Here is an 11,336-nt window from a genome sequence, read left to right as displayed (position 1 = left end):
ATTAATTGCTCTTGAAAACACCATTAAGAGGCATCGCTGATCACATAACAAAATTAACTAGCAGTTACGAATTATGAAAATAGAGAACTTTATCAGGGCATTGGGAGGGCAGCTGTGGAAAAAGAAGGCTTGCCAAAGCTATTTTAAGGTGAGGATCACTGTAGAGCTGCTGTAATAAAATGGCAAAACCAGGAAGTCATGGGTTCAAATCTTCTCTTAACCATGTGTTTAGTAGCTTTAGATAAGCTGCTATTCTCTCATCCCGCCCTCAGCAATGTGGAAGACACAATGCTGACATCGTTTACATAGTGTCTGTAAAGATATTTGATATAACATACAGTTATAGATTTTAGGGGTGGGACCCCACTAAACCCTAGAAATTAATAAATGGTATAGTTTTGATTATTTGTAGTGCTGAAGGGAAGATTTCAGGCCTGTGGAAAAATACAAGCTAAGCTTTCTTTCCAAACAAGGATTTCACCTAAGTCCTAGGATAGTGCCATTTACATGACCAAATGTGTTGATGGCACATCTGAGAGGAATTCTTGGGCCTGGGCAGACAGAAGGTTGCCAGGGTAACTGGGTGTGAAGTGACAGGAAAAGAGAGTATTGTGCAAGGTGTGCCCGGAAGAAGAAAAGGGAGGTGTCCATCTTGGGCAGGCTGGCTGAAGTCTTTGACTCCACGGCTGCACTGCTGTCGGGAACAAGCCCTGTTTGAGATGACCATGCTGTGAGAGCTAGACTCCTTCCATGCAGACTGAGGGTGAAAATATGTGGATAAATCAAATTTCTTAAAGCTATGACAGTCTCCGCCGCATCTCTTTCAGCTTCTGCCTTCTGGAAGAAGGTACAGGGTTATAAAGACTAGGACTAGCCGCCTGAGAAACAGTTTCTATCCAAATGTGATTTTGGTTTTAAACGCAGTGTAAGTTAGTCTCTATGGGAGTACATTGTATTTACCGGTAATTATGGGGTATCAGAGTTTTTAGGGGGCTAACCAGGCTGGGATAGCTGGGATAGCAGGCTTGTTGGGTTTTGAATGTCTGATGTAGATTTTTCCAATTTCGCTGTTCTGTATGGGACAAAGACAATAAAGATTATCGTATCTCAATTCTCCAAAGGAACATAGACCCTGGGTGAGTGCCTGGAACCCCCTGGAATCTTCCTGACACTCGGCAGAGACTAGGGACGGCAGCCAACTTTTGTAACACTAGGTAGAGGGTTTTGTGTGCTCAGGTAAAGATAAAGGGACCCCTGACCATTAGGTCCAGTCGTGGACGACTCTGGGGTTGTGGCGCTCATCTCGCTTTACTGGCCGAGGGAGCCGGCGTACAGCTTCCAGGTCATGTGGGCAGCATGACTAAGCCACTTCTGGCGAACCAGAGCAGTGCAAGGAAACGCCGTTTGCCTTCCCGCCGGAGCAGTACCTATTTATCTACTTGTACTTTGATGTGCTTTCAAACTGCTAGGTTAGGAGGAGCTGGGACAGAGTAATGGGAGCTCACCCCATCACGGGGATTCGAACAGCCAACCTTCTGATCGGCAAGCCCTAGGCTCTGTGCTTTAACCCACAGCGAGTGCTATATAAAAGCTAAGTAGTGTTATATAATGTGTAGGCTGCCTTTTACTTAACGAAAGCTGGGCTTCATAGAATCACAGAATTGTAGAGCTGAGAGGAACTCTGAGAGTCATCTGGTCCAAGCTCCTGCAATGCAGGAATCTCAACTAGATCAACTAGATCAATTCAACCTCTGCTTAAAAACCTCCAAGGAAGGAGAGTCAACCACATTCCCAAGGAGCACTGACACCTTCCCACCCACCCCCAGATGTTAGAAGTGCAGCACTCACTGTAACAACTTCATCCTAAGAGCCAGTTCCTAGAAGCCAAGGTCCCTTTGCCCCCCCCCCATAAAATATTTGAGTGCCCAGGCCCCCAAGTTGATGGGCATTGCCATTCAAATGGTGTGTGGGTGCCATGTCTTGTGATTGATTAAGTGGAGTGGGATTCACCTGGCGCCCCTATTTTTTATTCTGGTTGGCACCCCTGAAATGCATAGCAAGTACTGAAACCTTTTCTTCTTAAAAAAAAAAAAAAAGCACTGGAGTTATTCCAGCCACTACAGTGGTACCTCAGGTTACATACGCTTCATGTTACAGACGCTTCAGGTTACAGATGCTTCAGGTTACATATGCTTCAGGTTACAGACTCCGCTAACCCAGAAATAGTACCTCGGGTTAAGAACTTTGCTTCAGGATGAGAACAGAAAGTGTGCTTTAGTGACACAGCAGCAGCAGGAGGCCCCATTAGCTAAAGTGGTGCTTCAGGTTAAGAACAGTTTCAGGTTAAGTACGGACCTCCGGAACAAATTAAGTTCTTAACCCGAGGTAAAGGTAAGGTAAAGGTACCCCTGCCCGTACGGGCCAGTCTTGACAGACTCTGGGGTTGTGCGCCCATCTCACTCAAGAGGCCGGGGGCCAGCGCTGTCCGGAGACACTTCCGGGTCACGTGGCCAGTGTGACAAAGCTGCATCTGGCAAACCAGCGCAGCACACGGAAACGCCGTTTACCTTCCCGCTAGTAAGCGGTCCCTATTTATCTACTTGCACCCAGGGGTGCTTTCGAACTGCTAGGTTGGCAGGCGCTGGGACCGAGCAGCGGGAGCGCACCCCGCTGCGGGGATTCGAACCGCCAACCTTTCGATCGGCAAGCCCTAGGCGCTGAGGCTTTTACCCACAGCGCCACCCGCGTCCCACTGTATAAAATGGAGCAGGCATCTCAGATACCAAGAAAACAAGGAGAAATGGGTCACTCATTCAGTTTATGATTTGGTGGGTGGGTGGAGGGGGAATACTAGAAGCTGGAAGAACATGCCTGCAAACAAAGCAAGGGTTTGTTCACATGTTAATTGCAAGAAGGAAAATGTAGCTACGCAGAGAGAAATTGTGGCAGCAAGGAGGAATGCATAAAATAGTTCAAAAGAATGGCCTGGGGAGGGGGGAGGGGGGTGCTTAGGAAGTTGATAATGAGATAAGAAGCCTTTCACCTCTGGGTCTCTGCCTTGAGCACAATCCTGATTGGTAGAATTGCTCCTGAGCAGATGCTCAGTGACCTGTACATCATTAACTTCTGGCCTTGAGGCCATGACCTTGCATTGCTGAAGTCGATAGATCTGCTGTTGACCTCTGTGACCAAAATAAGATACCCCAGTGGAGCCGACCCCCACCTCATGAACCTGACCATCCTGCTTTGCACCAGTTCAGATGCCTACTTTAGATCAGGCCAGCCCGCCTGCATTGTGTTAAGCCGTTGCCATCTCTTAAAAGTTGGCTCTGTAGTCTGCAAACCGACCAGGAAGCCATGTACAGGTGAATCTGAGTCTTGGAAAATCTCATCTGTTCAGTGCTCAAAATCGTGTGCTTTTACATCCTCTGTATTAATAATTAAGTTGCAGTAATGTTTAACCATAAAAAAAAATTCATTCACAGATGGTTTCTGGTATTAAATATATTTCTTTTTCCAGCTAAAAGGTAAGAGGGGTGAAAGTGTTTCTGTGTTTCACCAAGTCAGACCATTGCTTAATTTAGCCTAGTACTGTTTCCTTTGGTTAGCAGCAGCTGCTGCTGTCCAAGATCTCAGGCAGAGAGGCCTTTCTCAGCTCTGTTCCCCAAGATCCTTTGTTCCACTGGGATGCCAAGGATTCAGCTGAACTGTGGACCTTTTGCATACAAACCCTGATTGACCTCAGTTCTCCCTTGCTCTCTCTCTTAAAGGTAAAGGTAAAGGTACCCCTGCCCGTACGGGCCAGTCTTGACAGACTCTGGGGTTGTGCGCCCATCTCACTTAAGAGGCCAGGGGCCAGCGCTGTCCGGAGACACTTCCGGGTCACGTGGCCAGCGTGACATCGCTGCTCTGGCCAGAGCCAGAGCCGCACATGGAAACGCCGTTTACCTTCCCGCTGGTAAGCGGTCCCTATTTATCTACTTGCACCCGGAGGTGCTTTCGAACTGCTAGGTTGGCAGGCGCTGGGACCGAGCAGCGGGAGCGCACCCCGCCGCAGGGATTCGAACTGCCGACCTTTCGATCGGCAAGCCCTAGGCGCTGAGGCTTTAACCCACAGCGCCACCTGCGTCCCTGCGCTCTCTCTCTTACACACATGCAAAGTGCTTTTACTGGCCTTGCACTCCTGTGTCTTTCCGCAGCAGAACCACATGCAAAATCTGAGGCAGGCAGTAATTATTAGCAGAGCTAAAAGTAACCGTAGCTCAGGGGCATAGCATCAGTCTTGCTTGCAGAAGGGTTCCTGGTGCAATCCTTGGTGTCTGAAGATAGGGCTGGGCGATGTCCTTGTCTGAAACCCTGGAGAGCCACTGCCAGTCAGTGCAGTGATGACTGGCCTAGATGGACCAGTGATGTGATTCAGCCTCCTATGCTGGCTTGATAAGCGGCCAAGCTCCCCATCTATTTATTATGGCGTAAGCAAAAGCTCACGTTATCTGTGGTGCAGAGAGTTGCCCTGACACTGCATCACAAATAGCCTTAAAAGTACAAGTGTCAATCCCTATTTCAAAGATTATCTCCTTTGTTTAGCCTGAGCTAGTGAAGCTCTTCTTGACGTAGAGATAAAGAAATGGGAAGAAATGCAAGGCCGGTTGCTGATGCGCACAAAGACCTCCATCTCCTGTGATATCTTAAATACGTACTTCGGCGGAGGGGGAAATTCATGAATGCATCCCCATTGCAGAGGCTTAAGAGATAACTCTCTAAATCAGGAGTTCCCAAACTTTGGCCTGTGAGCTTCGTTCAGGGGTCCATGGTGTGTCTGTGGATTTGTGCCTGAAGACAGGACGTGACCACATCCAAGTCGTTAAATATTCACAATGATTTTTAACTGTATTTTTACTGCATCTTTTATTTTGTATAATACAGTCGTACCTTGGATCCCAAACGCCTTGGTACTCGGACATTTAGGCTCCCAAACACCGTAAACCTGGAAGTGAGTGTTCCAGTTAGCAAACGTTCTTTGGAAGCAGAAACGTCTGACGGGGCTTCCACGGCTTCCAATTGGCTGCAGGAGCTTCCTGCAGCCAATCAGAAGCCACGCTTTGGTTTCCGAACGTTTTGGAAGTCGAACGGACTTCTGGAACAGATTCTATTTGACTTCCAAGGTACGACTGCATGGCATTCAAATTGTAAGGCAATAAAATACAAGAGGTGGGGGGAGGATTGTTAAATGGTCCATGAAGACTCTCAGCAAATTCTTCTTCTTCTTCTTCTTCTTCTTCTTCTACTACTACTACTACTACTACTACTTCTATTTTTTAAGTTTCAACATTTTTAACATAAACAACCAAAACACAATTTCATCTTTTCTCTTATTTTTGTTGTCTCCCTACCCCGTTTTTCTTGTTTCTCTCCTTCTACTGCACCCTATCTTCTATTAAATTATAACCTCAACAGCACTGCTATCTAACTCTGGGATCAGGGAGCTGGAAACCTCAGCTCTGAAGACTGGATGTGCTCCTCAGAGCTCTTCCCAGGCCACACACCTTCCCAGTCCAGAAAGGTAAGAACCACACCTGTTGCTTCACCCACCTTTGCCTCTGTCCCCATCCAGCACTGCCATAAGAAGGTGTGACCCCCCCCCCAGGCTGAAAAAGCTTCCCCCATCCTGCTCAAGACTGTGGGGTTTGGGTCGTCTTCCAAGTGATAAGCCTCCATGCTCAGCCATAGTAACCCAAAGTGTATCCATAAGGGACACCTCTAACCAAAATACGGTATATTGGAACGAGAGAGACAGATGGATTCCTGAAGCACCTCATTATATCACTGTAATAGACACTTTTTTTCTTTTGGCAGAATGCGTAGGAACCTGCATTTTGACATAGCTCACTGAACTGTGTTCACTACCTCTTGTCATTACAATGAGGCTTCTTGCGTAATGTTTCTGTTTAAAAAGAAGCGCTAAATATGAAAAGTCATTTCGCGATCTGACTGGCAATGGTAACTTTGGCTTGTAGCTGCTGAAGCTGTATCTGCACAATTCAGAGCTCATTAACCACGGCACTAAAACACCAAGGCATTAAAATAACATTAATGAGTGCAATAACAGACTCTTGCATTTTTCTCACTGACTGACCATTCCATTAAGGTATGCCTATATTACTTAACATGAACAGAAACACTGTGTTGAATGCTTACAGCTAGAAATGAACTGGCATTCCATAACGAACTTTATGCAGGTAATGGTTCATTCGTTCGTTCATTATATTTCTACGTCACTTTTCACTCGTACGAGCCACAAAGCGGCTTACAAACCATTGTTAGTTTAGTGCTATGGACAGGGCCAGCCCAAGACATTTTGGTACTTGAGGCAAATCACAAAATGGCGGTCCCCTCCCCGCCAGGAAAGAAGGGGTGAGTGAAAATCTACATCAGGAACAAGGTGAGAATAAAGATCTGTATTAGGATCCACTGGCCCTATAAATCTTGTCACCTGAGACGGTTGCCTCAACTTGTCTCATGTATGATCCAGCCTTGGCTAACTGTAGGACTCATTGTGGAGTTAGAATGTTCCATTGCGCCTTCCCAGGATTGGTGGACTCACCTAAAATAGACACATGGATGTAGGCAATGTCTGAGGCAATTGCCTCGCCTCTGGGTGGACTGGCCCTGCTGGGCACTGTAGTTGCTGGAAATCGTAACTATGTGGGGGGTAAACCATAGTGCCCATAAGTCTATGAGGGAAATAATGTGCTTCAAATGTACATTAAGGCAATGGTTCCTGACCTTTTCGGTATGGCATCCCACAAGTCCAAATTTACTTGGTATGGTGACCCGTTGATTTATTGTCAACTGAATTTTGGACCTTAGGGCTCCTCTGCTGCCAGTTGCAAGACAGCAGTTCCCAAGTGTTAAAATAAAATGCATGAGCCTTTCTAAGATTCATTTACAAGTGTCAACAAAGCATTACAGTATAGCATGCCAAGAAAGCAAGAAGCTGTAAGAGGCATTCATCACATCAGTTAAGGATTACAAGCAATAATTTTTCTGGGTCTACTTAGAGAGCCTGCAACCCACTGGCACAGACTTTGTGACCTACTCACAAGTAGGTTCAAAAATGCTGCTTTAAGGTATAGTGTGTACACAGCCATTTTGTCTAGTTCAGGCCTAAGACACTTGAAGGGGAGATTGTTGAGATCAATATCAAGAAGTATCTTAAACCTGGGTCTTTCACAACACTAGCGCCCATCCTGCACTCAATGTTGTGTGCCTTGCCACAAAATGGGGTTGTTGTGGAGGCCACACCCCTGGAATCAGGCATTGGTGTGGATGCATCAAGTGACAAAGCCCATGTACAATCACACATGGGCTTGCACACAGATGGGGCACCCACACAATTAGGCAGAGGCTTTGTCAGTTCAAAGGGACGCAGGTGGCGCTGTGGGTTAAAGCCTCAGCGCCTAGGGCTTGCCGATCGAAAGGTCGGCAGTTCGAATCCCTGCGGCGGGGTGCGCTCCCGCTGCTCGGTCCCAGCGCCTGCCAACCTAGCAGTTCGAAAGCACCTCCGGGTGCAAGTAGATAAATAGGGACCGCTTACCAGCGGGAAGGTAAACGGCGTTTCCGTGTGCGGCTCTGGCTCTGGCCAGAGCAGCGATGTCACGCTGGCCACGTGACCCGGAAGTGTCTCTGGACAGCGCTGGCCCCTGGCCTCTTAAGTGAGATGGGCGCACAACCCCAGAGTCTGTCAAGACTGGCCCGTACGGGCAGGGGTACCTTTACCTTTACCTTTACCTTTGTCAGTTCAAATGGCTTCCAATGTGCTTGATGAACAGGGATGGGACCAACAGGGCAGCCCCGCTCTGTAATAATTGTGCAATTTCCCCTCTTGATGTGATTCATAAGTGCAGGGCAATACTGAAAGCCTTGATCTTGTTAAGTTCAAAGTTATTTTGGCATTGGGGAGTTCTATTATAACTGGAAATATTTCATATTATAAGATTTGACAGGAAAGTAAGAAAGGTTGTCTATCTTATAGAGGATGGCAATTCTTACTTATTACCTTTAAAAGCTATAGCATGCTTAATAGACACGCTGTATTCTTCCTTCAAAATCCTGCAGAAGACTCCTTTATGGAGACTGATTAAACTGATATTCTGGTTAAAAGCTTGAAAGTTATTTGATTCCTGTCTAGGTAGATCTCATTAAAAATTCATTCCGTTAATGAATTCGTAAGTTTCACTAAATATCCACCACCGAATAAAAGCAAGCTGTAATGTTAGGGTATGCTACTAAATCTAGTATTAAGGCAATATTTTGGCAACAGATCAGGGTAATTTAGTACACTGTCACAGCCTAGCCAAACATTTCAGTTTTGTGTTCTTAAGCAAAATTAACTGTTTATTTTTCAAGACACCTTTTCTGATTGATTTTGACAGCGGAACAGGGCATTGCTGAACTAATTAAACATCTGGGATTATCAACTGAAAATTAATCTTCATGTTCAGACTCTGCATTGGTTGTGCAACCTCCGGAGACACCACAGAAATCCCAGTGGCCATTCCAAGCCTTAGAAATTCCAGACTCTGAAGGCAACTAATTTGCCTGACAATCGCAACAGTGTCTGAAAACTAGTATTAACTAACCAATTAAACAAGCCTAATTTATTTGGAAAATAAAAATAGATCAATTTTCTAGCTCTCCCCCAATTCACACCACCATCTCTATGAAGCAACCAATCTCTTTCTAATCCCTTTTATAAAATTGTATTTATTAATCATTTTGCTTTGTGTTAAATCTCAGTTTGCATGACTGTTCTGCAATATAGGGGGAAGACTGAGAGGAACTTCCAAGTAAATGTGTTTGGGATTCAGGCATAAAGTTCAATGGTTTGAATGCGTTGTATAGCTGCAGAGGAATTTGAGTGTGACATAGGATATTCCCCAAACACAGGTATATACAGCTGAATCCTCTCCATGTTTATCCAGAAACAACTCCCACCAAGTTCAGTAGGGCTTACTGCCAGGTGCAAATGTCTGCAGCCTGCCTTAGCAGGAAGTCCCATAATTCCAGTCCTATGCACTCCCAGTTATGTGCCTGGATGCCCCCAGATTCATGCTTCCAGACAGCAGCATTTGAGCAATGAAGGCCACATAATTAGCACTAGTTTTTAATCAGGGCTTTTGGGGGGCGACGGGGCTACTCAGGAAGTATTCAAGCTCCTTCCCAGCGCTTGTTGTCGGCGGCAGGTCTGCAGCATGGTTGCCAGATGTTCCACCCATGAAAGGGCTGTCCAAAAACCATGACAGCCTCGCGCAACGCACTTGATTCGTCCTCTTGCGAGGCGCAACCCTCCCCCTTCTCTTCCTTACAGGCCTCCGGAGCGTCCCTTCCTCTATTTTTACGTTAAACCCGCCGCCAAGGTAGAATTTAGCAGCGCTGGACGGAAAACACACTGCGCACTAAGGTTTCCTTTAAAAACACAAACAGCTGGGTCGTGCGCCCAGGCGTGCGCAAGCAAGCAAGCAGACCATCCAACGAGCAAGCAATCGGGATCGTAAAAGCTCCTTGTTCGCGTTAGGCAGAGTTGCTGCTCTCTTATTATTATTATTATTGCTATTCTTGTTGTGAAGTTGCGGGGAGCCCAGATCAAGATTCGTGATTGACAACCGCAGTGGCAAGCTGTGGCCACGCCGCCTGCAGTCCCTGGAGCTGCTCTGTGCTAGTAAATAATAGATCCCTCGATTTCTCTCCTCCTCCAACGTCCCCCCCCCGCCCCAATTCCTCCTCCTCCTCCATCAGTCAGATCCCCAGCTTTGTCCGGGCAGCTCTTTCATCCCCTGCTTCCCACACTGCTTCCCCTCCTCCCTCCCTCGCTGTCCTCAATGCATGATGGATGGAGAGCCAGCCCGGGAGCTGGAGCGATCAAGCCTCGTGCAATCGCCCGGCCGTCCAATCGATTGCACCACCAAAAAAATATAAATAAAATAAAATGCTATTTGTTTCACTTCCTAGCACCGGGGAGGACGGCTTCCCGAAAGAAAGCGTGTCTTAAATTTAAAAGGAGGCGGTGGGCGAGGGCGAGAAACAGGATCCATTTCCTCGCCAAGTGCGCACCAGGAAGGAAATTCGTTGCTATTAATTAAGGAATTGCAACGAAACCAAACACCCCCAGCCCTGTCTTTCCTGCTTGCAATGACACTTTGCGCTTCCTTCCACGAAAGGAGAGCCCTTTCCTTGCTGAAGAAGTGCCAGAAGGCCAGCAATGGGGCAGATAAAGATTTATTATTTTTTTCAAGGCCCCCTGGTTGCTTGCGTTCCCCTTCCCGCCCACTCCTCCCCCTAGATCGCCTGGAACAAAGAAGGGGGAAAGCGTCTGGGAGCTGGGGGGGGGGGGTTGAGGATGATTCCGGGTTTGGCTCGTCGGGTCTGCCTGAGGCAGAGCTCTCCAGCGCTATTGATCTCTGCACATTTCACCCCCGTGGTCGCCAAGAGAGGTTTCCTGTCTCTGTGGAAACTCTGTCTCCGGATCCCATGTGTCAGAGCTCATCTGGGAGAGCATTTCTTCCTCGAAAACGGCATCAGCTGGAGAGATGCGAGGCCGCTGTTCCCCAGCCTCTGACAGTTAACTCATTTCATGCAGCCGTGCAATCAGTCACATGCACGGGTGCAATATAAGACCATCCCCCCCTTAATTATGCAATGTGCGGATAAACACACACCTACTATAATAATATTAAATAAATGTTCTGTATTCCAGTCCATTATAGCCACGGAGAAAACACAGCGACCCTCGTTTCATTTTATTTTTAAAAAGCAACTCTTAACAAACACGTGCAAGGAGGGAGGAGAGAGGCGCTCGGTTTGTTCCCCTTCTCTGCCTTACAGTACTTTCGGCACAAGCTCGGGGTTTTATAATCCGAATTAATTAATCCGGAGCAAGTACCGCCGCTTGGTTCCGTTTACACACTCGCAAACGTGACTGTCTTCACTCCACCCATACTTCTCCGTTGAGAGTGAGAAATATCCGCTCTTGCAGCAACCCTGATGATGCACCGGGATGAGTAAAAGGGCGTTAAGGGCCGGTCGGAGCAGGTGATGCGGATTGTGCGCCCTTAGTGGTTATTGGCAGAGTTACAGAGCTGAATAAGTCACCCTTGCCCAGTCCTCACACAGCATCTGGAGGTAGGAAACAGACTCTGCACTGCAGGGTTAGTTTTGTGGATGTAGGAAGCCCCTATAACAGCCAGATCCGGACTCTCTTGGCACCTAGGACCCTTTAATGTCTGGAGCTGCTAGTTCGCTCGGATGCAGTTGCGACGAAGAAGAGGTGCGGAAGA

Source organism: Podarcis cretensis, assembly GCF_951804945.1.
Source record: "Podarcis cretensis genome assembly, chromosome: 17".
NCBI classification, from domain to species: domain Eukaryota; kingdom Metazoa; phylum Chordata; class Lepidosauria; order Squamata; family Lacertidae; genus Podarcis; species Podarcis cretensis.
The sequence above is the reverse complement of the archived record's forward strand: the minus strand, read 5'-3'. Positions refer to the sequence as shown.